The sequence below is a fragment of the Zingiber officinale genome, chromosome 7B (genome assembly GCF_018446385.1).
Source record: "Zingiber officinale cultivar Zhangliang chromosome 7B, Zo_v1.1, whole genome shotgun sequence".
Lineage (NCBI taxonomy): Eukaryota > Viridiplantae > Streptophyta > Magnoliopsida > Zingiberales > Zingiberaceae > Zingiber > Zingiber officinale.
In genome coordinates this window covers 57,223,882-57,248,931 of record NC_055999.1, presented here as the reverse complement: position 1 = coordinate 57,248,931, position 25,050 = coordinate 57,223,882, and the positions used below count along the sequence as shown (strand labels likewise).

The window sequence follows — 25,050 nt, the reverse complement described above, 5'->3', positions numbered from 1 at the left end:
AAAATAAGATTATATTTAAACTTCTCACGCTTGTACATGCCCATCAAATTTTATCTTGCAATTTGGAATGTTTTGATTATCGTATCATTTTGGCTAAATTAATATAATGAACCAAAACAATCTTAATTTATCAAGTTATTTTTCAAGATTTAATAATTAAAAACAAATTCAAAATTTTTTATGTTCTTGCGATTAAATATCTTATTTTTAGATATAATTCCCGAATAATTTTTATCGAAATCATTTGACTGAAGTTCGTAAGGTAAAAAATTGCTCCATAAGTTTTTTTATGGAAAAGAAGTGCAAAGGGCTCTATTAGAAAGGCTGAAATCCAATGCTACCTTCAAGAAATCTACCATTTTTTTTTTTTTTTTTTTTTTGCCTTTTAAATTTCCTATGAACTCATCTTCCATGTAACGTGGATTCATGATCTGCTAACTGATCAGATTTATCAAATTTTATCGGAAAACTTACCCTCTTATTTTGGATAATTCTCTTCCCTTTCATTTTGAGCTGTTGAAACAGAAACGTACCTGAGTAGCTCAAAGTACATGAACTGGTTGATCTTTGTAATGCTTCCTTTTACAGGGACCGAATCCTTTGATCCGTTCTTGGACCGGGACAAAAGGATTGGTGGGAGGCAATGGCCCCCACCTGTTAACAGGTAGGGCTCATTGTCCCCTACCAATGCAAAGGTTGGAGCACACTCGTGTCTTCTACCTACACGTGAATAGTAGATTTCAGAAGCTTTTCCCACAATAAAACACTGCACGATGAATTTATATAAAACTTACCTAATCGAGGGGTGCAAAGAAGAAGAAATACATTCTCGCTATGGCAATGTAAGATCCTTCCTCCACTTCTTGGAAGAATAGGCTGAGAACAAGAGAAGATCATGCAGGGTCTTTAAGGAAATCATAACAATTGAACTGCATGTGCACCGATAAACATCACAGTGAAGCCGATTAGCATATTTGAAACTGTCTTTACTATAAGTTTGGCTATTCATTTTTGTAGCAATAAAAGGAACAGATCATCGATGTCAATCAAAAATTCTTTTGCTGCAACAATTACACGAGAGGCTTCTAAATGCTTATTGTCGTCTTCCCCTTCCCTTCTTGGAAGCTTGCTGTTCCATCTGTTCTTTACTTGGCGCTTCAGAGATGTCAGTTGTCGAAACAAAGTAGATCACAAGTCAGAAAAATCAATGGATGTGGCCTAGGGCAGTTAAGCTAAACAGGAAAGATAATTGCCCGTACCATCACGGCTGCGAACCATCAGAGTGAAGAAGATGTTGAGCTTCTCCATTTTTTTGGCATCCTGGGCCTGGTCTGTTTTAAACTTCAGGCACTGCAAACATCGCCTTGCATATCAATAAGTGGTACCACATCGTAGCCTGGCTATCTCACAGATTTGGATAATTCACCATTGATACACCAAGATATATCGACTAGTTATTTATCAGGAGCATGGGGATCAAAAACTCTAGACATACCAATTAAATAAAGAAAGCAAAGAATATTATGCATCCATATTTAAACATACTGCAGATCTTTGTTATGATAAATTTAATGTTACAATGATTAGAGCTCACTATAATTATACAATAAGGTGCACCAAACTCGGTGATCTATACACTAGGCTAACAGCAAACAATTGCTACTTATTGAAAAGAAAAATGATAGCTATAATCTATATGAGAAAACATAGTAACCAAAGTATATTGTAACTTAAAGAAAAACCAAAAAAAAATAATAGTAATAATAATCATTCAAGAGAAAGTTAGAGTTGAGTCTATTGAGAGAATTTTGAGAGATGCATTCAAGATGGTACACACACGGACTTAAGAGTCTAATAAATGCCCCAGTTAGACGATATGAGACTAACAAATATGCACATTGATAGGGGAAGAGTGTGACAAAAAAAAGCTTGGTTAAAATTAATAAAACATGATAAAATTCAGGTGATCGAGTCCAATAAAATAACGTAAGAAGATCCATATAGCCAACCTCACTTAGTCAACTAAAGGTGACTTTGTTTATTATTGTGGTTGTAAAGAAAAACAAAATACAAAAACATACCTAATTTTTTTTCACTTATCAAATAGTTGCAAAAACACAAAACACAGAAAGATAGCATCACAATCAAATTTCCTATTATCAGTTCCGTAATACTAATAGAATTCACATCACATCTGAATTCTAAGCCATCTAATAAAAGTCAAAATTTTCAAAACTTGCAACTGACTAGTATTAAGCCCTCAGTTGAATTGTCTCCTCTGATGTCAGTTGGTTTAGCTGAACTCAGTCGAGGAAGTTAATGATAATTTCAATTTGAACCTAATTCTTGTAGTAAACTCGTATTGATATAGCTAGGCTTCACTTTGATCACCTTCCTGTATTTCCATTACAAAACTTTCAACAATAGGTCATCATTGCAAATGACAGAAAATACTACTTTATATAATGCAATTAGCTCAGATACATACATATTATTTTGTTTATAATAGCTCTTGTATCACTTCATCCAATGATTGGATCATGTATCTGTCCAGTTTCTTTTATTACTCATCTAGGGTGCAAACGAGTCAAGTTGCTCGTGAGCCGTTCGTGAGCCGCTCAGCTCAAGCTTGATTTTGACTGAGCTCGAGCTGACTTGTTTAATATTCAAGCCGAGTTTGAGCTCCTGTATACCGGCTCGATGGCTTGTTGAGTTTTTTCGAGCCCAGCTCTATATATATATATATACTATATTATTTTTCGAGCTCCTGTAATATTGGCTCAAGTTATGACTCTGGCTCGAGTTCGAGCTCGAAAGCTTGATTTTAATTCATGCTTTTTGAGTCGAGCTCGAACCTTGGATTAAATGATCAAGCCGAGCTCAAGCTCAAATTTACAAGTTTGATCAAGCTTGAGCTCAAGCCGAGCTAACATAAAACGAGTCGAGCCGAGCTCGAGACAAGGCTGGCTCAAGCTCGGCTCGTTTACGGTCCTACTTTCAACTTCCATTTGTTTACTTAATGAATAGTACTATGCTGCCCTCCCATTAAAGGTGAAGCAACACAAAAAATAAACCAGAACCTACACAGAATTGGAACGAAATTGACGATAGACATGGGGAAAAAATCACAAACAGAAATAAACAAACTCACCAAGAGAGCAAATCTTACAAAGAAAATACCAATAGCCAAAATTTGATTTACATGAGAAAAAATGAGTTCCTTCTAAAGGCTCTAAGTCAAACAAAATTAGAAATAAACTAAAAACAAGGAAAAAGAATAATCTTGTACCTAAAAAAACACAATGTCTTAAGTAAATCTAATAATAAATTAGGAAATGAACCAAATTAAATTAAACTTCTACCAAAAAAACTATTCCACACTCCTAATAAGACAATTTTCAATTTAAATCCCATCTTAAATAACTTATTTTCCTAAATAAGATGATCTACCAAATAAACTAAATAAAATCTCAAAACTTTTAAAGCTTAATTTGTTAGTATTTTTTTTTATTTCCCCCCACCAAGGCCTCAACTTCAAGTGAACTCTCAACATCTTCAGAGTATCTTCCCAACAAGTAAGGAATAACAATAACACCATGCACTTTGCTTTTGCTTTAGTGCTTGTGAAATTCAATCTTGATTTATTCTCTTTCTTTCTTGTTGGTTGTCTTTTAATAAAGAAGACAATGTCATAGCCTATTATAGGGTGAGAATTAGATTGTTATAGGGGTAAGGATGATGTCTACATTCTCTGATAGTCACAAGGCATGCAAATGATGATAATTAACACGAATTTGCACAATCCCAATCTGTTACAAATTCAATATATTAGACAGGCGATTGTAATCTTTAAAATTTTGGGGATCTACTAATTTACTAGGAGACATTCAAGCCTCCGTCATTGTATACTATGTCACAGGCTGCACTTCTGTTGATTCATCCTCGAGATTATCATTTCTATGCCCCATGACTACTGAAAAAATATGGACATCATCCTAGTCCCATGATAAGTCTAGAGTTTTTGTTATTCATTAGAACGGTCGATAAAAAGAAAAAGAATTATAGACGAGGCTTAATTTCTCAAGCACTAAAAGAAAAATAAATCAAAATAGATCTTTTCCTCATTCATTGTAAGAGAATTCTAAGGAAGAAAATAATGAAAATATTATCCTCCTTGAAGATGTTATTGTTTATTTGGAAAATGCTAACAACTTACTTGAAAATAAATTCTCAGTGGGGGAGGAGGATAATGCAAATCTATAGGGACTAGAGCACAAAGTTCAACATCAAGCTTGAAGTTCGACTTCCCTGGATAAGATGAACACATTCTCACCTCAAGTTTTCACCACACATACAAATAGATATGAAGGCATACTGTCCAAACGAAGTTAAACATCCAACAGGGTCCTCATTATCAGAAAATGCAAGTGTTAGCTACCATTTGCTCACACCTTGCATCGGTCTGTCCTCATTGACTTAAGAAGCACACTTAACTAAAACAATTATCCACCAAACTAAAGTTAGAACAAGATGAGGAGCACAAATTTTTGGTGGGTAATAGAAAACTACTTCAAGGGATTCGTGTTTGTCCAAGGGTCCACCTACTGCAAGATAAGGAAGGACTCAGGCTAAGTAGAAGAAAAGATCAAGGGAACCAATCTATAAATAATCAACTCGACAAAGCAATATAAATTAGTTAGCAAAACATAAAGAGAATTAGTTAGCCAATAAATTGTAAGTGAATTAAATAAGTTATTGAAAAAACTATAAAAGGAGGGGGAAGCGCTCCTTAGTGATATGATAGAAAAGTGTGAGAAAATAATTCTGATATAATAAGCCTTATCCCCACGTCGTTTTTTTGATAATTCTTTTACTCAGTCTTCCCTATTTGTATGGATCTTTCCTATTTCGTTTCCTATTTTGTTGCATCTCGTAGTATTAATTCTTATCAACTTTTGTGTATAAATACATCACAGATGTACGTAGAAATCAATTCACTGCAAGTTTATTTTTGTGAAGGCACTGCTCTGTGTTTCTCTTTTCTTTCTTCTTTGCTTTGTGCGTGTGTGCGAATCATTGATTCTGAGCCAACAATTGGTATCAGAGCCTTGAATCCACGATTCTACAAAAAATGTCGGGTATCCCACAAGCTGCTGCGAAGGAGAACGGCGGAGTGCCATTTCCTTATCCGATGCTAAACCCTCACAATTACACTGTGTGGGCGATAAAGACAGAGGCGATTCTAGATGCCCAGGGAGTCTGGGAGACGGTGGAGCCAGCAGAAGGAGCCCAGGTAGATGCAAAGAAGGACAAAAAGGCACGTGCATATATCTTGCAGTGTGTCCCCGAAGACATCCTTCTCCAGATCGCAAATAAGAAGACGGCGAAGGAAGTCTGGGATAGCCTCAAGACGAGGTATCTTGGTAGTGATCGGGTGAAGAAGGCACGCGTACAAACATTGAAGAGCGAGTTTGACGCCCTCCGGATGAAGGAGACCGAGACGATTGATGAGTTTGCTGGCAAACTCAGCGCCTTGAGCAGCAAGTTCTCCACCCTTGGTGCCACACTTGAAGATTCCTCTCTGGTAAAGAAGTTGCTCGATTCTGTCCCTGATAAATTCTTCCCTATTGTTGCCGGTATTGAGCAGTTCCACGACCTTGAGACTATGCCTTTTGAGGAGGCTATAGGGCGACTGAAGGCGTACGAGGAACGAACACTACGATTACATGGCAACACCAACAACACTGAAGGTGAGCTCCTACTTACTCATGCCGAATGGCAAATGCGACAGAAAGGGAGCAATGTGGACACTTCATCAAGAGGCAAGGGGCGTGGATCCAGCAATCCCAATCGTGGCAATTGGCGTGGACGTGGGCGAGGGCGCGGACGTGGCCGTGGTACGCAGCGCCAAGACAGTGCAGGAGGCACTAGCAGCAACAACAGTGGCACTCGGGACAAGAAACATATAAAATGTTTCAATTGTGAGAAAATGGGGCACTATGCATCTGAATGCTACAGCAAGCCTCATAGAGATGAGGCTCACCTCACTTGCGTCGCCGATGAAGAACCAACACTGATGATGACAGTGTACCACGAGGAGTCTCACACTAGGCATGAGCGGCAAGATATCATTCTGCTCAACGAAGAACGACTTCTACCAGAGATGTATCGCAACGCTAAGAAAGAAGAAGATCAAGACGTCTGGTATCTTGACAACGGTGCCAGCAACCACATGACTGGCCATCGTGAGAAGTTTCAAGAACTAGATGAAACCATCACCGGGAGGGTGAGGTTTGGCGATGGATCAACCATTGAGATCATGGGCAAGGGGACGGTTGTGTTCGAATGCAAGAACGGTGATCAGAAGGCTATCCACGAGGTATACTACATTCCGAAACTTTGTAGTAATATCATAAGTCTTGGTCAATTGACAGAAATTGGGAACGAGGTGCACATGGAAGGAGATACCATGAAGGTGATTGATAGGAGCGGGAAGCTCTTGATACAGGTAAAGCGAACACAAAATCGCTTGTACAAGATAACCTTGAAGACATTCAAGCAAGTCTGTCTCATAGCAAGCTTAGAAGACCCAACCTGGTTATGGCATGCAAGACTCGGACATGTCAATTTCCAGGACTTGAAGCGTTTGGGGGAGAAGAATTTGGCAGTTGGTGTGCCACTATTGCCCCAGCCAAACAAGCTTTGCGAAGTGTGTGTGATGGCCAAGCATGCAAGGTCATCATTCCCGTACCAAGCAAACTTTAGAGCAGAGAAGCCGTTAGAACTCCTCCATGCTGATATTTGCGGGCCAATCTCACCATGTACACTCGCCGGTAACAAGTATTTATTTTTGATTGTTGATGATTTCACAAGGTGGATGTGGGTGTTTCTATTGGCAGCAAAGAATGATGCATTCCAAGCATTCAAGAAGTTCAAAGTCTTGACGGAGAACAAGACTGGGTACAAGATCAGAACACTTCGAACAGACCGAGGCGGCGAGTTTCTATCCACGGAGTTCACTCGTTTTTGTGGAAATGAAGGAATCGAGCGACACCTCACGGCTCCCTACACACCCCAACAGAATGGTGTTGTGGAGCGCCGTAATCGCACCGTTATGGCCATGGCAAGATCTCTTCTCAAGGGTACGCATATGCCGGCAAGGTTCTGGGGAGAGGCGGTTAGGCATGCTGTCTATCTACTAAACCGTCTCCCAACTAAGGCGCTAGGAGAGCGTACTCCATTTGAAGCTTGGATGGGGAGAAAGCCACATCTCTCCCACTTGAGGGTGTTCGGTTGTGTTGCATATGTGAAAAACACAACCCCTCACCTTAAGAAGCTCGACGACAGAAGTTCACCCATGGTATACTTGGGTGTCGAGGAAGGCTGCAAAGCTCATCGGCTATTTGATCCAAAGCGTGGCAAGCTACAAGTAAGTAGAGATGCCATATTTCAAGAAAATTGTGAATGGACATGGAATGCAGGTGCTAACAATGAAGAAAACTTGCCGGAGTTTATTATGTTGGATGCATCCTATTCCGATGAGCCGATTGTTGCAGCAGATACTGAGGCAGGAGTGGAAGATGTCACACCACCATCAGAAGCCGTGGTGCCCATGACAAGTGTATCAAGTCCATCTACACCATCATCGAACGCCTATGCAGCTACCTCATCTTCGGAATCAAATACACCCGAGTCTTATGAAGGACCAGTCCGTTATAGATCCCTTGCCGATATCTACGCCAACACTGAGGAAATTGTTGGTATTAATGAAGAGGTGATGATGGTGATGTCTGAAGAGCCGACATGTTACCAAGAGGCTGCAACCGAGGCTTGCTGGTACAAAGCAATGGAGGAGGAACTGAAGTCTATCAAGATGAACAAGACTTGGACCCTAACTGAACTCCCATTAGGCCACAAACCTATCGGCCTAAAGTGGGTGTTCAAACTGAAGAAAGATGCAGATGGGAAAGTCATTAAGCATAAAGCAAGGTTAGTGGCGAAAGGCTATGTACAAAGACACGGCATCGACTTTGAAGAGGTATTTGCACCTGTCGCTAGACTTGATACTGTTCGAGTAATTCTTGCGCTTGCAGCAAATCAAAGCTGGGAGGTACACCATCTAGATGTGAAGTCAGCATTTCTCAATGGAGAGTTAGAAGAAGAAATATATGTCAATCAACCGGAAGGATTTGAAGTACCAAATCAGAAAGATAAGGTGTACAGATTGTCCAAAGCTCTCTATGGACTGCGGCAAGCTCCACGAGCCTGGAACATACGACTGAACAGGAGTCTAGAAGAGCTTGGCTTCAAAAAATGTACGCAAGAACATGCAGTATATACAAGGCGTAAAGGAGAAGTAAGTATACTTGTTGGAGTATATGTCGATGATCTCATCGTGACAGGAAGTAGCACAGAAAACATCAACAAGTTCAAACAACAAATGATGGCAGAATTTGATATGAGTGATTTGGGTCTTCTCTCCTACTACTTAGGGATTGAAGTGGAACAACAGAAGAATCGGATTTTACTTAGACAATCAGCTTATGCCAAGAAAATTCTATCTCATTTCAAGATGGCAGATTGCAACGCCACAAAGCATCCAATGGAACCCAAGACACAGCTGCATAAAGACTTGGAAGGGACTCCAATTGACGCCACGGAGTATAGGCGCCTCATTGGTTGCCTGAGATATTTGTTACATACACGGCCGGACCTGTCATATTCTGTCGGAATGGCGAGCAGATACATGGAGAGACCCACAATTATGCACCACAAGGTGGTCAAACAAATTCTCAGGTATTTGAAAGGTACAATCCATTTTGGGCTTGTTTACATAAAAGGACCTCAGGAATTTTGTATATTCGGCTACTCGGATAGTGATTTAGCTGGTGATCTTGATGGAAGGAAAAGTACAAGTGGAATGGCTTTCTATCTTAATGAAAGCTTGGTGTCTTGGAATTCACAGAAGCAGAAGACAGTGGCACTTTCATCTTGTGAGGCAGAGTTCATGGCAGCCACAACTGCAGCCTGTCATGCTTTATGGTTAAAGAGCCTTGCAAGCGAATTAACCGGTGTAGAGCCGAAGCCGGTAACATTATTTGTTGATAATAAATCTGCCATAGCTCTCATGAAGAATCCGGTATTCCATGGTCGAAGCAAACATATAGATACAAAATTTCATTTTATCAGAGAATGTGTTGAAAAGGGACAGATTGAGGTTGAGTTCGTTAATACCGGAGAACAGCGAGCCGATGTATTAACTAAAGCATTGTCAGGAGTGAAGTTAGCTGCGATGCGACAATTACTCGGCGTCCGTGATTTACAACCATGTCAGGATTAGGGGGAGTAATGTGAGAAAATAATCCTGATATAATAAGCCTTATCCCCACGTCGTTTTTTTGATAATTCTTTTACTCAGTCTTCCCTATTTGTATGGATCTTTCCTATTTCGTTTCCTATTTTGTTGCATCTCGTAGTATTAATTCTTATCAACTTTTGTGTATAAATACATCACAGATGTACGTAGAAATCAATTCACTGCAAGTTTATTTTTGTGAAGGCACTGCTCTGTGTTTCTCTTTTCTTTCTTCAGAGAATTAGTTAGCCAATAAATTGTAAGTGAATTAAATAAGTTATTGAAAAAACTATAAAAGGAGGGGGAAGCGCTCCTTAGTGATATGATAGAAAAGTCAATAAAGTTATTTTCTTCTTAATCTCTCCCCCTCGCTGTCTCTCGTCTCTCTAGCTCGGTTATTTAGCTGAGGCACCGATATCCACCTCCCTCGCGGGCAGGGGCGTATTTTAAGTAGGGGTTTGGCTGGGCTCAAGCCCAGCCAAGACCCATAGGTTGCTTTATATTATTATATATATATAATATAGGTATATATATTAGTATATTACAATTCCCTTCTCTGAAAATAAATCGGCACTACTAAAATCCTATTGTCATTCTTTTCTCCCAAAGCAAATCAAGATAACGAAAAAAGAAAGGACGACAAAAAGTGAGAAGCCGAGAAGAGCAGAAAGAGCCAAAGAGGTAAAAAAAAATTCAATCGTTCACTAATTTTCTTCTTATTTTCCTCCTCCCTCCCTCCCTCCCTCCTCCTCCTCCTCCTCCTCCTCCTCCTTCATCACCGAGCTTTGCCTCTGCAACAGCGCTTGCTCCTGCCGAACAGCAAGAGGATCTGCAAAGCAACAAAGGCGATACGTCGACACACCTCCTCTTTTGAAACTCCATCGTGCGGCTGTTGCGCTGTTATTTGTTGATGCTCTCTGCCTTGACCGTGAGTTGATTCATCTTATCGTCTCACTCATCTTTGCAGCTTACAACCCTACACTAATTTATTGGAGTCATTCGGTGAGTTAATTCTTTGAATGGATTCATTTACTGATTTTTATTATTAACTATGGTATTTGATAATTAATATTCCATATTTTGGTTGTGAATTTGTGATTAAAATTTATATTGCTTTTTTACAATTTGTGTTTGTAAGATTTGAAACTTTAATTTGTTCTAGTAGTAAATATTGCTTCATAAATCAAAATCATAATTTAGAATTTATAAATGCATCTTTTATTAAATCCTTTTGATTTTTTATCATTAATATTATGTTTATATGTGAAATAAATGATGAGTTAGAAATTGTCTATTTATAGGTGAATCAAAATGTCAAAAAAAAGTATCACGGATTATTTCATTCAAAAAAACAATGAGCAATTATCAAAAAATTCAAATACTACAGATAATCCTCCTTAGTCAAGTTCAAGATCAACATCAGAAACAAAAAAACTCAAACTTGACAATGAAGTTGCTCTTGATCTGTTAAAAGGAACTAATACATATTATGAGAGAGACCCTGGGAAACGAATTGCAATTTGGGAATATCTACGTGATAAACAAGACGAGGTTCAGAGAGAATATGTTGGCATGGGACCGTATCAACCAATTTATGAATATCCACTTGTTGATTTTAAACATCAAAAGCGCAATTTCCAGTCTTCTTGGTTCGTAAAGTTTCCATGGCTCGAGTTTTCTAAAGTAAAGGAAAGTGCATTTTGTTTTCCATGTTATCTTTTTGATATTCCTTCATCACATCATACAAAATTTACAATTGAAGGATTCAAGAATTGGAAAAGAGTGGATTGCAAAACATGCCCATTGAAAAGACATGAAGGGGATTGCAATTCACTACATAGTACTGCTATGCAAAAATGGGAGGGCTTGAAAAATGTAACTCAACATATTGATAGAAGGATGAATATACAATCCGAAAATATTATTAAACAAAATAGATTGCTTCTAAAGACATCAATTAGAGCTGTGAGGTGACTAGCATTGCAAAGGTGTGCATTTAGAGGACATGATGAAACCGTCGATTCTCATAACCATGGAAATTTTATTGAATTGGTCAAATTTCAAGGAGAATTGTGTAAAGAAATTGGTGATATTATATTAGATAGAGCTGCTAAAAATGCCAAGTATATATCACCATCAATTCAACAGGAGATACTAAAAATTATTGCTGATCTTGTGCGAATTAAAATCCGTGATGAAGTGGGGGATGCTAAATTTTGTATTCTTGTTGATGAAACAGTTGATGAATCTCATAGATCACAAATGACTATTGTTTTGCGGTATGTAGATTGTGATGGGTTTGTTAGAGAGAGATTTTTTGAACTTGTTGGTGTTGATGCACTAATGCTTTGACTTTGAAAACACATATATGTAACATCTTGACACAACATAAGCTTTTGATTGAAAATATGCGAGGTCAAGGATATGATGGTGCTAGATGCGGGGAGAATGGAATGGATTACAAGCACTATTCCTCAAAGATTGTCCGTTTGCATATTATATTCATTGTTTTGCTCATCGACTGCAACTTACTTTAGTTGCAGCAGCTAAAGAAGTATCAGATGTATGGCTATTTTTTTTCCAAATTGAGTTCAATTGTCAATTTTGTTGGTTCTTCTTCAAAGCGACATTCTGAATTGAAATCAATTCGAGGAAATGAAATCATTGATTTGATAAAATCTGGAGAACTTGGGACTGGTACCGGAGTCAATCAAGCTAGTACTTTGCAACGACCCGCATCTACTCGTTGGAGTTCAAATTACACTTCTATTATTCGAGTTATTGAATTATTTGGTTTAATTTGTACACTTCTAGAAGATCTCATAGGAGGGAAGTTGACCTTTGGTATTCGTGCGGAGGCTAAAGGTTTGCTTAAAGTGATGATGACATTTGATTTTGTGTTTATGTTATTGTTGATGCATAGAGTTTTAGAAACATCTGATATGTTGTGCCAAGCATTGCAACGAAAAAATCAAGACATTTTGAATGCAATGAGTTTAGTCGCTACTACAAAATTGCTTTTCCAGAAAATGCGAGATGATGAATGGGATGATTTTCTATGGAGTGTGAATAATTTTTGTGATACTCATGATATTGTAGTGCCTGATTTGACTGATCGTTATATTGAAGGTACTAAGCATTCTTGTCAGCAGAAAAATCAGTTTACAGTGGAGGAATTCTATCATTTTCATGTATTTAATGTTGTTATTGACAAACAGTTGATGGAGTTGAATACAAGATTTACTGAGGAATCAATAGAGCTTCTTACTCTATGTGAAGCCTTGAATCCAAGTGATGATTTCAAATCATTCTCTGAAAGTGCAATTTATTCCTTAATTGAGAAATTTTATCCAAGTGATTTTTCCAAAGATGACATGAAACATTTGAAGACTCAATTGGATCATTACAAGCTCAATGTATTTGAGGACCCGAGGTTTAAAGATGTCGATTCTCTTCCTAAATTATGTCGACTGCTGGTTGAAACAAAGAAGTCAAGAATTTATTTTGTTATTGATAAGTTGATTCGTCTGGTCTTAACTCTTCCGGTTTCAACGGCTACAACAGAACGAGCATTTTCAGGGATGAAACTTCTCAAAACACCACTTTGCAACAAAATGGAGCAAGAATATTTGAACAATGCAATGATCTTGTATATTGAGAAAGAGATAGCTCGTGAAATTGATATAGAGTATATAATTGATAGGTTTGATCTCTTGAAAAATAGAAGGTTGCAACTAAAATAGTATTTTATTGAAGTTACATCTCTTATGGCAAAAATTGTACTTTTTTGTTTATGCATTTTATATTATTATTGACGCTTGAACTTTTGGCAAACATTTATCTAGATTTGATAATTTTATGGAGAAATGCGTGTTTTGCACTTAAATTTTTATATTATGTTGAAAATGATATAGTGACTTCTAGTTTAAGATTTAATTTTCCAGCCCCCCCTATTTCAAAATCCTAGCTACACCCCTGCTCGCGGGCAACCTCTACGCTTGTAGGCATAACAAATATGACAACGAAAAAAGTATGGCCTATTGACAATTAGAATACTTTGTATACAACCTAACATATTGCATTAAAATGGTTCAAAAACGAAAGGCTTCTCTGGTTACCGGTTTATTGATTGTGAAATAATTGCAAAGAGCATCAAGGACAGTGGCATACCTCACGATTGTTGGTGACCTTAGGTGATACGAACCCCACCAGCAAATGTGATGGAACCCGAGACATAGGTGGATAGAACCCCAAGAACTAAATGACAAGAGTGTGGGCCTTGACTCGTAACCAAGAATTGACACGAACCAAACCTACGAAGGAAAGAAATGCCACACCTAGGGGTGATAAGTTTCGATGGGTTGAACGCCACGAGAGTAGACTCGATAAGCTCAACAAGTTCTTTCAAGAACTAAGAGAGCTCACAATCTCACCAAAAACTAAGTTGCTTCATATTACGATGTCCCTCCCTTATATAATGGGAGTGAACAAGGAAAAATACAAGATAAGTACATGCACAATTAGAGTCCCAATGTTGCATGCCTCATGCAAGCTATCTAGAAACTCAAAACAAAATAAATGCATGCACAATTAGAGTCCCAAGTCACATGCTTCATTAAACAATCTAAAATACTTAAGTCTTCATGCATGAACGAGTTCCCATGCTTCGCATGCTTATTAGCGTTCTTCCGTTAAGCGCGGCCAGTCATGGATGGTTATGCCCGATTACGTGGATTAGGCCACGACTAGCAGTTGCGATTATCTTGGTTTCTCCTTGCTCATAGTCCTTCCAATGTTTTTTGATTAGCCCATTTAGTGCTTCCTTGAAACGCTTTGCCCGTAGTCTTGTAATTGAGCCTTCCGGAAGTGATAACTGATCTCTCCTATCTTCAGCCCTTGGGCATACATCATTCTCCTCTTCTTGAAAAGGATTTGTCCTCAAATCATCAACTGCATCAAACGGGGATAAGTCAGCAACATTAAAAGTGAAATGTACGCCATACTCATCTGGAAGTTCAAGTTTGTAAGCATTATCATTGATGCGCTCTAATACTTGAAATGGGCCATCCCCTCGAGGTAGAAGTTTAGAACGACGTTTGTCCAGAAATCGCTCCTTTCGAAGGTGCAACCAAACCCATTCTCCTGGTTCAAACATAATTTTCTTGCGTCCCTTGTTAGCTTGTTGCATGTATTGCTGAGTTCTTTTCTCAATATTCAGTCGTACTTGTTCATGAATCTTCTTTACGAATTCAGTCTTCTGCTTACCATCTAAGTTTATATGCTCACTTATAGCTAAAGGAATCAAATCTAATGGTGACAAGGGATTGAAACCATAAATAATTTCAAATGGAGAAAATTTAGTCACAGAATGTATGCTCCTATTGTAAGCAAATTCAACATGAGGTAGACAATCTTCCCATATTCTCAAATTCTTGTTAATGACCGCACGAATTAAAAAGGACAAGGTTCGATTGACCACTTCAGTTTGGCCATCAGTTTGGGGGTGACAAGTAGTAGAGAACAACAATTTAGTTCCTAATTTCCCCCACAAAGTCTTCCAAAAATAACTCAAAAATTTTGCATCCCTATCAGAGACAATGGTCCTAGGCATGCCATGCAACCTAATAACCTCTTTAAAGAACAATTCAGCTATATGCGATGCATCATCGGTTTTATGACATGAAATGAAATGCGCCATTTTAGAGAATCTGTCTACCACAACAAAAATTGAATCTCTCCCCCTCTTGGTCCGGGGTAATCCCAAAATAAAGTCCATTGAAATATCAGTCCAAGGTTCACTAGGTATAGGCAAAGGAATATACAAGCTATGGGGTTTCAATTTAGATTTAGCTTGTTTGCAAGTGATGCACTTCTCACAAATTCTTTCCACGTCACGTTTCATATGAGGTCAAAAGAAATGATCCTGTAAAATCCCTAAAGTCTTAGTAACGCCAAAATGACCCATCAATCCACCACCATGAGCTTCCCTAGTGAATAATTCACGTAACGAACACATAGGCACACATAATCTATTTTCACGAAATAAAAACTCATCATGCCTATAGAACTTACCAAATGCAACCTTATCGCATGCTTTGAACACATCAGAAAAATTAGTATCGTTAGTATATAAATCCTTGATATATTCAAATCCAAATAACTTCGTATCTAAAGTGGACAGTAAAGCATACCTTAGAGATAGTGCATCAACAACTACGTTCTCCTTTCCTTGCTTGTATTTGATCACATAAGGAAATGTCTCAATGAATTCTACCCATTTAGCATGATGTCGGTTCAACTTATGTTGGCTCTTCAAATGCTTTAGAGATTGATAATTTGTGTGAATCACGAATTCTTTTGGCCATAAGTAATGTTGCCATGTCTCCAATGCTCTCACCAATACATACATTTCCTTATCATATGTGGGATAGTTGAGAGTGGCTCCACTCAACTTCTCACTGAAATAAACAATGAGTCTCATTTCCTGCATTAGCACAGCACCTATACCAACACCAAAAGCATCACATTCGATTTCAAAGGTTTTAGAAAAATCTGATAGAATTAGTAAAGGAGCAGAACTTAACTTTTCTTTCAAAGTGTTGAAGGCCCTCTCTTGCTCCTCTCCCCACTTGAATGACTCATTTTCTTGATGACTTTAGTAAGAGGAGCTGCAATATTGCTAAAATCACGAACAAACCGTCGATAGAAGCTGGCTAAACCATGGAAACTCCTCACTTGGCTAATTGTTGTCGGTGTTGGCCACTCTTGGATTGCTTTCACCTTTTCCTCGTCCATCTCAACACCTTTAGTACTAACAATAAAACCAAGAAACACGACTTTCTCAGTACAAAAGGTGCATTTATCGAGGTTAGCAAAAAGCTTTTCTTCTTTTAGCACACTCAAAACTAACCTTAAATGTGTAACATGCTCTTCTAAGCTTCTGCTAAAAATCAAAATATCATCAAAATACACAACTACAAATTTTCCTAAGAAAGCATGCAAAACATGGTTCATCGAACGCAAAAAGTGCTAGGAGCATTAGTTAAGCCAAAAGACATTACTAACCATTCATATAAGCTATGCTTAGTTTTAAAACCAGTTTTCCATTCATCACCTTCATTCATCCTAATCTGATGATATCCACTCCTAAGATCAATTTTTGTGAACACACAAGAACCATGCAATTCATCAAGTATATCATCAATCCTAGGAATTGGATGGTGATACTTTACCGTGATGTTGTTGATGGCTCGACAATCCATACACATCCTCCATGTTCCGTCCTTCTTGGGAACTAGTAACACAGGCACGACGTAAGGACTCATGCTTTCTCGAACATACCCCTTTTCTAATAATTCATTAACTTGCCTCTGAAGTTCCTTTGCTTCCTCCGGATTGCTTCTATAGGCAGGTCAATTCAGAATGGATGCACCAGGTATGAAGTCAATTTGGTACTCAATTCCTCTAATGGGAGGTAAACCATGCGGAACCTCTTCAGGAAAGACCTCCTCGAATTCCTGTAAGAGAGAAACAATAACACTAGGCAAAGAATCGTTAAGATTGTTAGTGCTCAGGAGTGCCTCCTTATACAAAAGGATAAGGGGCAGCTGATTTGAAAACAAAGCTCGTTTAATCTCACTTTTTTTTTGCATAAAAAATATTTTTCTTTCTCTCTCCTTTTTTTTCCTTGCCCACTCCTTTTGTCTCTTTCCTCTCATCTTCTTTCCTCTCATTTCTCTTTTTCTCTACTTCTTTTTTTCTCAATTTTTTTTCTCTCAATTTCTTTTTTTCTCTTCTTTTCATTTACTTTTTGTAATCTCAACTAGTCCTCCATAACTTGTCTTGGAGTCAATGGTACAAGCATGTCCCTTCATAGTAAAAGTATACCTATTTGTGAGGCCATCATGTGTTACCTTTCGATTGAATTGCCAAGGTCTCCCCAACAATAGATGGCATGCATGCATGGGAACCACGTCACACAACAACTCATCTTCATATTTGCCGATGGAAATTGCTACCAAGACTTGTTTTGTTACCTTGATTTCTCCGCAATCATTTAGCCACTAGAGGCGATAAGGTCGCGGATGTTTCCAAGTTGGTAGTGACAATTTCTCCACCAAATAAGTACTTGCCACATTAGTGCAACTCCTCCCATCAATAATGGCACTGCAAACTTTGTTATTGACAAAGCAACGGATATGAAACAAGTTTTCCCTTTGATTACCTTCCTCCTCCTTAGCTTGGAAATTGAGAACTCGTCGGGCCACCAATAAATCTCCGATAACAGCATGTTGTTCATCATCATTGTCCTCTTTTTGTGGCACTTCTTCAACTATTTCATCCTCATCTTCCGACTCAAGTTCACCTTGGGCGTTTATTACCATCACCCTTTTGTTCACACATTGACTAGCTATATGACCATGCCCTTGACATTTAAGACACTTGATATCACGAGTTTTGGAGGAAATGAGCTCGCGATTACCTTGAGTAGTAGATGGTGTAGGTTTGGGCTTCTTGAAGGGTTCAAACTTTGGCTTATTTTGAGGTTGTTCCTCCTTTCTTGGAGTTGTCTGCCATGTGGCGTGAGTAGTCATTGGTTGTCCCTTCCTAGCCAATCCTCTCCTCTTGAGTTGTTCTTCCACTTTTTGTGCTTGGTGGACCATGTCCGATAGCTCAACATAATGCTGCAATTCAACAATATCAGTAATTTTTGGGTTTAAACCATGTAAAAACTTGGCCATAGTGGCTTCCCAATCTTAGCTCGGATCATGGACAACTCCATGTCCTTGAAATATTCATCCACACTTTTGGAGCCTTGAGATAACCTTTGAAGCCGCTGATATAAGCTTCTATAATAATGGCTGGGTGCATACCTCCTTCCCATGAGTACTTTCATCTCCTCCCAAGTGGATACATGTTGCTCTCTATTCCTTCTCCGAGTCATCACCACTTGATCCCACCAAACAATAGCGTAATCAGGGAATTCAATGGCAGCTAACTTTACCTTTTTAAACTCTGAGAATTCATGACAGTCAAATACCATTTCCATCTTAGTTTCCCATTCCAAGTAAGCTTCTGGGTTATTTCTCCCTTGGAAGGTTGGAATCTTCATCTTAATCCCTCCTAAATCATTATTTCTTCTAGTTCCATTTCTCTCTCCTTAATATCCAATCATGCTCCGATTGTAGTTTTGCTCATCAAAGTCTTCCACAATAACCTCTTCATCTTCTTCGACATCAATCCCTTGGACATGTCTTCGTTGTGGTCTAGTAATGTGGTCTTGTTGATGTCTTCTTGGTGTCCCATCCTCCACCCGATCCAACCTCTCATGGATAGATTCTAATTCCGCCCTCATCATCCGCTGCATCTCCCCCATCAATGCTTTCAATTGCAGGTTTGGAAGTGGCCTAGCCCCCTCATTTGCTCCATCCTCCTGGTTGTTGGACATGGCTGCAAAATAAGAGAAAAACCTCACAAACACTCAACTCACGTTTGGGTGGTAGCTCTTGTTGGTGCGGCGGGGACCGACAAGAGGGGGTGAATTGCCTGCAAATAAAAGTTATACCCTCCTCAACCAATTTAAACTCAAATGAATGCAATAGTTATAAATTTAAACAAAACTAAACTATGAACAGAGAAGAAGGACTCAGCTATTTACTTGGTTACAACCAAGAAAGTTGTTAATCCAAGGCAGTAATAAAGTGCTATGAACGATCTCCTTCTATGAAGGCGGAGAAGCCTTTTACATACTTGGAAGCACAGAACTATTGCTAGAATGAAAGTACAGAAATTGTAGTTCGATTTCATTGTTTTTAATAGCTACCCGAGACCCCCTTTATATAGGGGTTCTAAAGCTTATCAATTAACCTGATCTTCGGGATCAGGTTTTGACTCGAGAGGGATCGGTCAACCGATCCCCAGGTTCGGTCGACCGAATCTGCTGTACCTGCCCAACCTTCCGTCCAGGTGCAGTTTCTGTGGATCGAGCTTGGATTCGGTCGACCGATCCTTATGTTCGGTCGGCCGATCGGCCAACGGTCTCCAGCTGAGTTGGCCCGATCAAATTGCTCGACTGAGTCTCTAGATAAACTTGGGTTCGGTCGACCGATCATGAGGTTCGGTCGACCGATCACTTCACCGCTGGCTGATGTGATGCTGACATGTCACCAACGGCTGCGCTCTGATGCAAAGGGGTTCAGTCGACCGATTAGGGTGTTTGGTCGACCGAACCATTGACAAGTCAACTTTCAGTTGACTTGCTCTGGTTCAGCTTCTTTGGGTGATTTCGGCCAACCAGAATAGGGCTCACCCGAACCCAGTTCCCGGCCTTCTCCTCGAGCAGTCTTCCGTCCCGGCTTTAAATCCCTCGAACGTCATGCACTTTCTTCACGCCCACCGGTGTACTCTTCCGCAGCTCTTTCGTCCTTCGGACGCACCGAGCCCATCGGCTCCCTTCCTGTGTCGTCCTTCTCGCTAGCTGTGTCTTCCGCCCGACTTCCTGCGCTCCTAAGTTCCTGCACATTTAGACGCAGGAATCAGACAAACAGGACCTAACCTAAACTTGGTTGTTCACATCAAAACTACCACGGGGTTCAACAATCTCCCCATTTTTGATGTGCATAAACCCAAGTTCAGGTTAGGGTAAAAACAAACACATGGTAATTTAAATAAATTACTAAACTAATATTTTAGAAATAATGTTGCAATTTAAAGTAATTGCAACATCAAGATTTTGTTAAAAAAAATTTTCTAACTTATTTTGAAAAATTTCCTAAGGGAAAATTTAATATTATTTAAAAAAATCTTTTAGAAAATTTTTTTAAAAAATAATTTTTCTAAGCAAAATTTCAGAAAATTTTTTTTTTGGAGAATTGCTAATAAAATGTAAAAAAACTTTTCAAAGTATTATTTAATTCTAAGTTTAATGCTTTTATCAGAAAGTTAATTAAACATTTTATTTCGATATTTCGGCTTCCAGGTCGTGGCGAGGAACTAGACCTTCTTGGTTATTGGAGCAACAACCACTTTCTTAGACAAAGCTTCATAAAGAAATTGTTTAATTTACTCGCTGTTAAGCTCTAACTTATATAGTTTTAATTTAGTAAGGATTTTGGAATCCAGTATAGATTCCTTCCTACTGGATTACTCAAAAATTTAGGGGGAACATAATTTCTGGGAACTTTCCTAAGTTGTCCCTGATGTTTTCTAATATACCAATTTAATTTTCTATAAATTCTTAATTTTGATTTTGAAAATTTATTTAAGCATGCATCATGATTTATCAATTTCTCAATTTCAACTTTTAATTTTTCATTTTCTAATTTTAAACTATCATACATTTCTAGTGGGCATGCTTTTGCTAAGTTCAATTTCAATTCAGTATTTTGTTTTTCTAATTTAGCTAAGTCTTTAGAGAGAGCTATAATAAATTGAAATGACTATTTAGGTTTTAGTGCACGTACCTCACTTACCTTACTTGGTGAGGCTCCCCCTTCATCGTAGCTTTCCTCTTCTGATGATCCTCCCCCTTCATCTATGCTCATCTTTGAGTCCGAGTCATCTTCAAGGAGATGATTGGCCACCAGTGCTAGTCCCGAGAAAGCTTTGGCTTCTGACTCGGAGGATGAAGAATCGTCCCATGTAGCCTTCAGGCTCTTGCGTGTAGAGGACGTCAGTTTTTTAGGTTTCTCCTTGTTCTTTTTCTTCAGTTTGGGACAATCATCCTTGATGTGCCCTTCCTCATTGCAATTATAGCATCGAACTGTCCTTCTGTTGTATTGATGCTTCCTCAACTGCGATTTAAATTTATTAGTTTTAAGAAATTTACTGAAACGTCTTACCAATAGTGCCACTTCCGTTTCGTCGATCGATGCTTCGGAGTCGAGATCATCCTTTTCAGCTTGTAGGGCAATGTTGAGGTTCGACTTCTCTACTGGTTTCTCTGAAAGTCGAGACTCGTGAAGTTCGAAAGTAGAAAATAAGTTTTCTAAACTACTTACCTCAAAGTCCTTAGAGATATAATATGCATCTACTAAGGACACCTAATCTGGAGTTCTGGGGAAGGCGTTGAGTGCGTATCGAATGGAATCCCGATTCGTTACTTCTTCTCCAAGATTGATTAATTGAGTTATTAGCTCCTTAATCCTTGTTTGGAGTTGCGCGACCTTCTCACCATTGTTCATCCGGAGGTTCGTTAGTTGTGTCTGAAGGATGTCGCGCCTCGTTAGCTTTGCTTCCGAGGTACCCTCGTGGAGCTCCAGGAATTTATCCCAGAGGTCTTTTGCAGAGTTGTAGCTTCCGATTCGATTTACTTCCTGGGGCGGAAGTACGCTGAGCAAGTGGAACTCAGCCTTTCCGTTAGCGACGAAATCAACCTGCTCCTTCTTTGTCCATTGGTTTTCTTCTTTGTCTTTTGGAGCTGCAAAATCATACTTCATTGTAATAAGAATGTCAAAATCTGTTTTAAAGAATACCTCCATTTTTCGTTTCCATGTAAGGAAATCTCCGTCGAACTTCGGGGGATGAATGTTTGCGTCGGCCATTGTTCTGATCTTTGTGATTCAGACGGTGGTTAGTCCCTCTGAGGCTGTTGGACTCTGATACCACTTGTTGGTGCAGCGGGGACCGACAAAAGGGAGGTGAATTGCCTGCAAATAAAAACTATACCCTCCTCAACTAATTTAAACTCAAATGAATGCAATAGTTATAAATTTAAACAAAACTAAACTATGAACAGAGAAGAAGGACTCAGCTATTTACTTGGTTACAACCAAGAAGGTTGTTAATCCAAGGCAGTAATAAAGCGCTATGAACGATCTCCTTCTCTGAAGGCGGAGAAACCTTTTACACACTTGGAAGCACAGAACTATTGCTAGAATGAAAGTACAGAAATTGTAGTTTGATTTCATTGTTTTTGATAGCTACCCGAGACCCCCTTTATATAGGGCTTCTAAAGCTTATCAATTAACCTGATCTTCGGGATCAAGTTTTGACTCGAGAGGGATCGGTCGACCGATCCCCAGGTTCGGTCGACCGAACCTGCTGTACCTGCCCAATCTTCCGTCTAGGTGCAGTCTCTGTGGATCGAGCTTGGATTCGGTCGACCGATCGGCTAACGGTCTCCAGCTGAGTTGGCCTGATCAAATTGCTCGACTGAGTCTCTAGATAAACTTGGGTTCGGTAGACCGATCATGAGATTCGGTCGACCGATCACTTCACCGCTGGCTGATGTGATGCTAACGTGTCACCAACGGCTGTGCTCTGATGCAAAGGGGTTCGGTCGACCGATTAGGGTGTTCGGACGACCGAACCATTGACAAGTCAACTTTCAGTTGACTTGCTCTGGTTCGGCTTCTTTGGGTGATTTCGGCCAACCGGAATAGGACTCACCCGAACCCAGTTCCCGACCTTCTCCTCGAGCAGTCTTCCGTCCTGGCTTTACGTCCCTCGAACGTCGCGCACGTTCTTCATGCCCACCGGTGTACTCTTCCGCAGCTCTTTCGTCCTTTGGACGCACCGAGTCCGTCGACTCCCTTCCTGTGCCGTCCTTCTCGCTCGCTGCGTCTTCGACTCGACTTCCTGCGCTCCTAAGTTCCTGTACACTTAGACACAGGGATCAGACAAACAGGACCTAACCTAAACTTGGTTGTTCACATCAAAACTATCACAGGGTTCAACAACTCTCAATTGATGATGTCTCTTAGTTCTTAAGCAAACTCTAGAACAAATCAGAATATCACGTAGCAATTTAAAAGATACCACCGAAACTTATAAAGACAGAATTTTTTAAGAGAAAATGAAAGAGTAGAAGTTTGAGAGTAGGGAAAACAAGAAAGGGATTGTTGAAGACAATTTACTTCGATTCGCACAAGCAGTTTTTTTTCTGCGCTTTTTTTTTTTTTTGTCTTTTCGTTGCGCGCTCTTTTTTTTCATAATTTTTTTTCCTTTTGGTTGAACAACAAGTAAAGATAGATTTGCACTTGCCTTTGAACCGAAGCTCTGATACCACATGATATGAACCCCACCAGTAAATGTGATGGAACCCGAGACAAAGGTGGATAGAACCCCAAGAACCAAATGACAAGAGTGTGAGCCTTGACCCGTAACCAAGAATTGGCACAAACCAAACCTACGAAGGAAAGAAACGCCACACCTAGGGGTGATAAGTTTCGATGGGTTGAACACCACGAGAGTAGACTCGATAAGTTCAGCAAGTTCTTTCAAGAACTAAGAGAGCTCACAATCTCACCAAAAACTAAGTTGCTTCATACTAAGATGTCCCTCCCTTATAATGGGAGTGAACAAGGAAAAATACAAGATAAGTACATGCACAATTAGAGTCCCAATGTTGCATGCCTCATGCAAGCTATCTAGAAACCCAAAACAAAATAAATGCATGCACAATTAGAATCCCAAGTCGCATGTTTCATTAAACAATCTAAAATACTTAAGTTTTCATGCATGAACAAGTTCCCATGCTTCACATGCTTATTAGCGTTCTTCCGTTAAGCGCGGCCAGTCATGGATGATTATGCTCAATTACGTGGATTATGCCACCTCCCTCGCGGGCAACCTCTACGCTTGTAGGCATAATAAATATGACAACGGAAAAAGTATGGCCTATTGACAATTAGAATACTCCGTATACAACATAACATATTGCATCAAAATGGTTCAAAAACGAAAGGCTTCTCCGGTTACCAATTTATAGATTGTGAAATAATTGCAAAGAGCATCAAGGACAGTGGCATACCTCACAATTGTCGGTGACCTTAGGGACCAGCTTCCCATCGCAGTGCCTGTTCTTCATGACATACCTCGACTTTCTGACCAATCAACTCCAAACAGTTCAGTCCAAAAGGTATGCAAAAGTAGGGGGAAAAGGGAAGAGAAAGAGCTTACGGATTGGGGATCAGCGCGGAAGAGCTGTAACGATCAATCCACGAACTCGTCCCAGCCTCCCAGGGCTCGATGTAAACCATGTCGGAGATGAAAGTGAATGGGATGAAAGGAAGAGATCGAGAGAGGAGGAGGAGCCTCCCGGCATCGCCCCTTTCCGACGAAGAACTGCAGTCTTTAAAAGTTAGACCTGGCAAAGAGAGAGGGGACTAAAATAAATCCAACGATCATTATCATGTGACATTACAAAAATAAATCCAAAACAATATTTATATTTAAAAATACCTTAAAGCATGGATAGAATCTTCCTCCACTGTTGAGTATTTGTGGTGAGACAGTAAAATCATTTGGTTGGATTAAAAATTGATCTTGAAGTGTTATTAAAGCTCTAAGAACTTTGTGGAAATGACGACTAATGGTCTCAGTAGATCGACGAAAGAAAAAACTTTCTGATCGAACACATCCTTGACCACTTAAAATATGTAGAAACTTAGCAACTTGTTCCTCAACAAAACTGTATTGATTATCCCTCAGAAGTCCTCTTCCATGAAGTATTGCAACTAATCGAGTGAAAGCATCATAATTCATGCATATTACAGAGCGTGAGTTATAATGGGCTTCTAATTGAGCCATCAATTCTTGGCACACTTGATTTCCATTACATCATTGTGATTGGGTAGTTGGTCTTTCAATACGAGACACATGTCGAGTCATATATTGCATGCAAGCTAAATAACCAGTATAAGCAACTATGGCTAAGATTGCATTTCTATCAAATTGCCTCATATTACGTACAA

General features: G+C 39.3%; 1 pseudogene; it reads right to left on the bottom strand.

Annotated features, from left to right (window-relative positions):
- Window positions 1-1,093: 1,093 nt before the first annotated feature.
- On the bottom strand, window positions 1,094-24,600 carry LOC122004355 (annotated as a pseudogene).
- Between the last annotated feature and the right edge of the window lie 450 nt (window positions 24,601-25,050).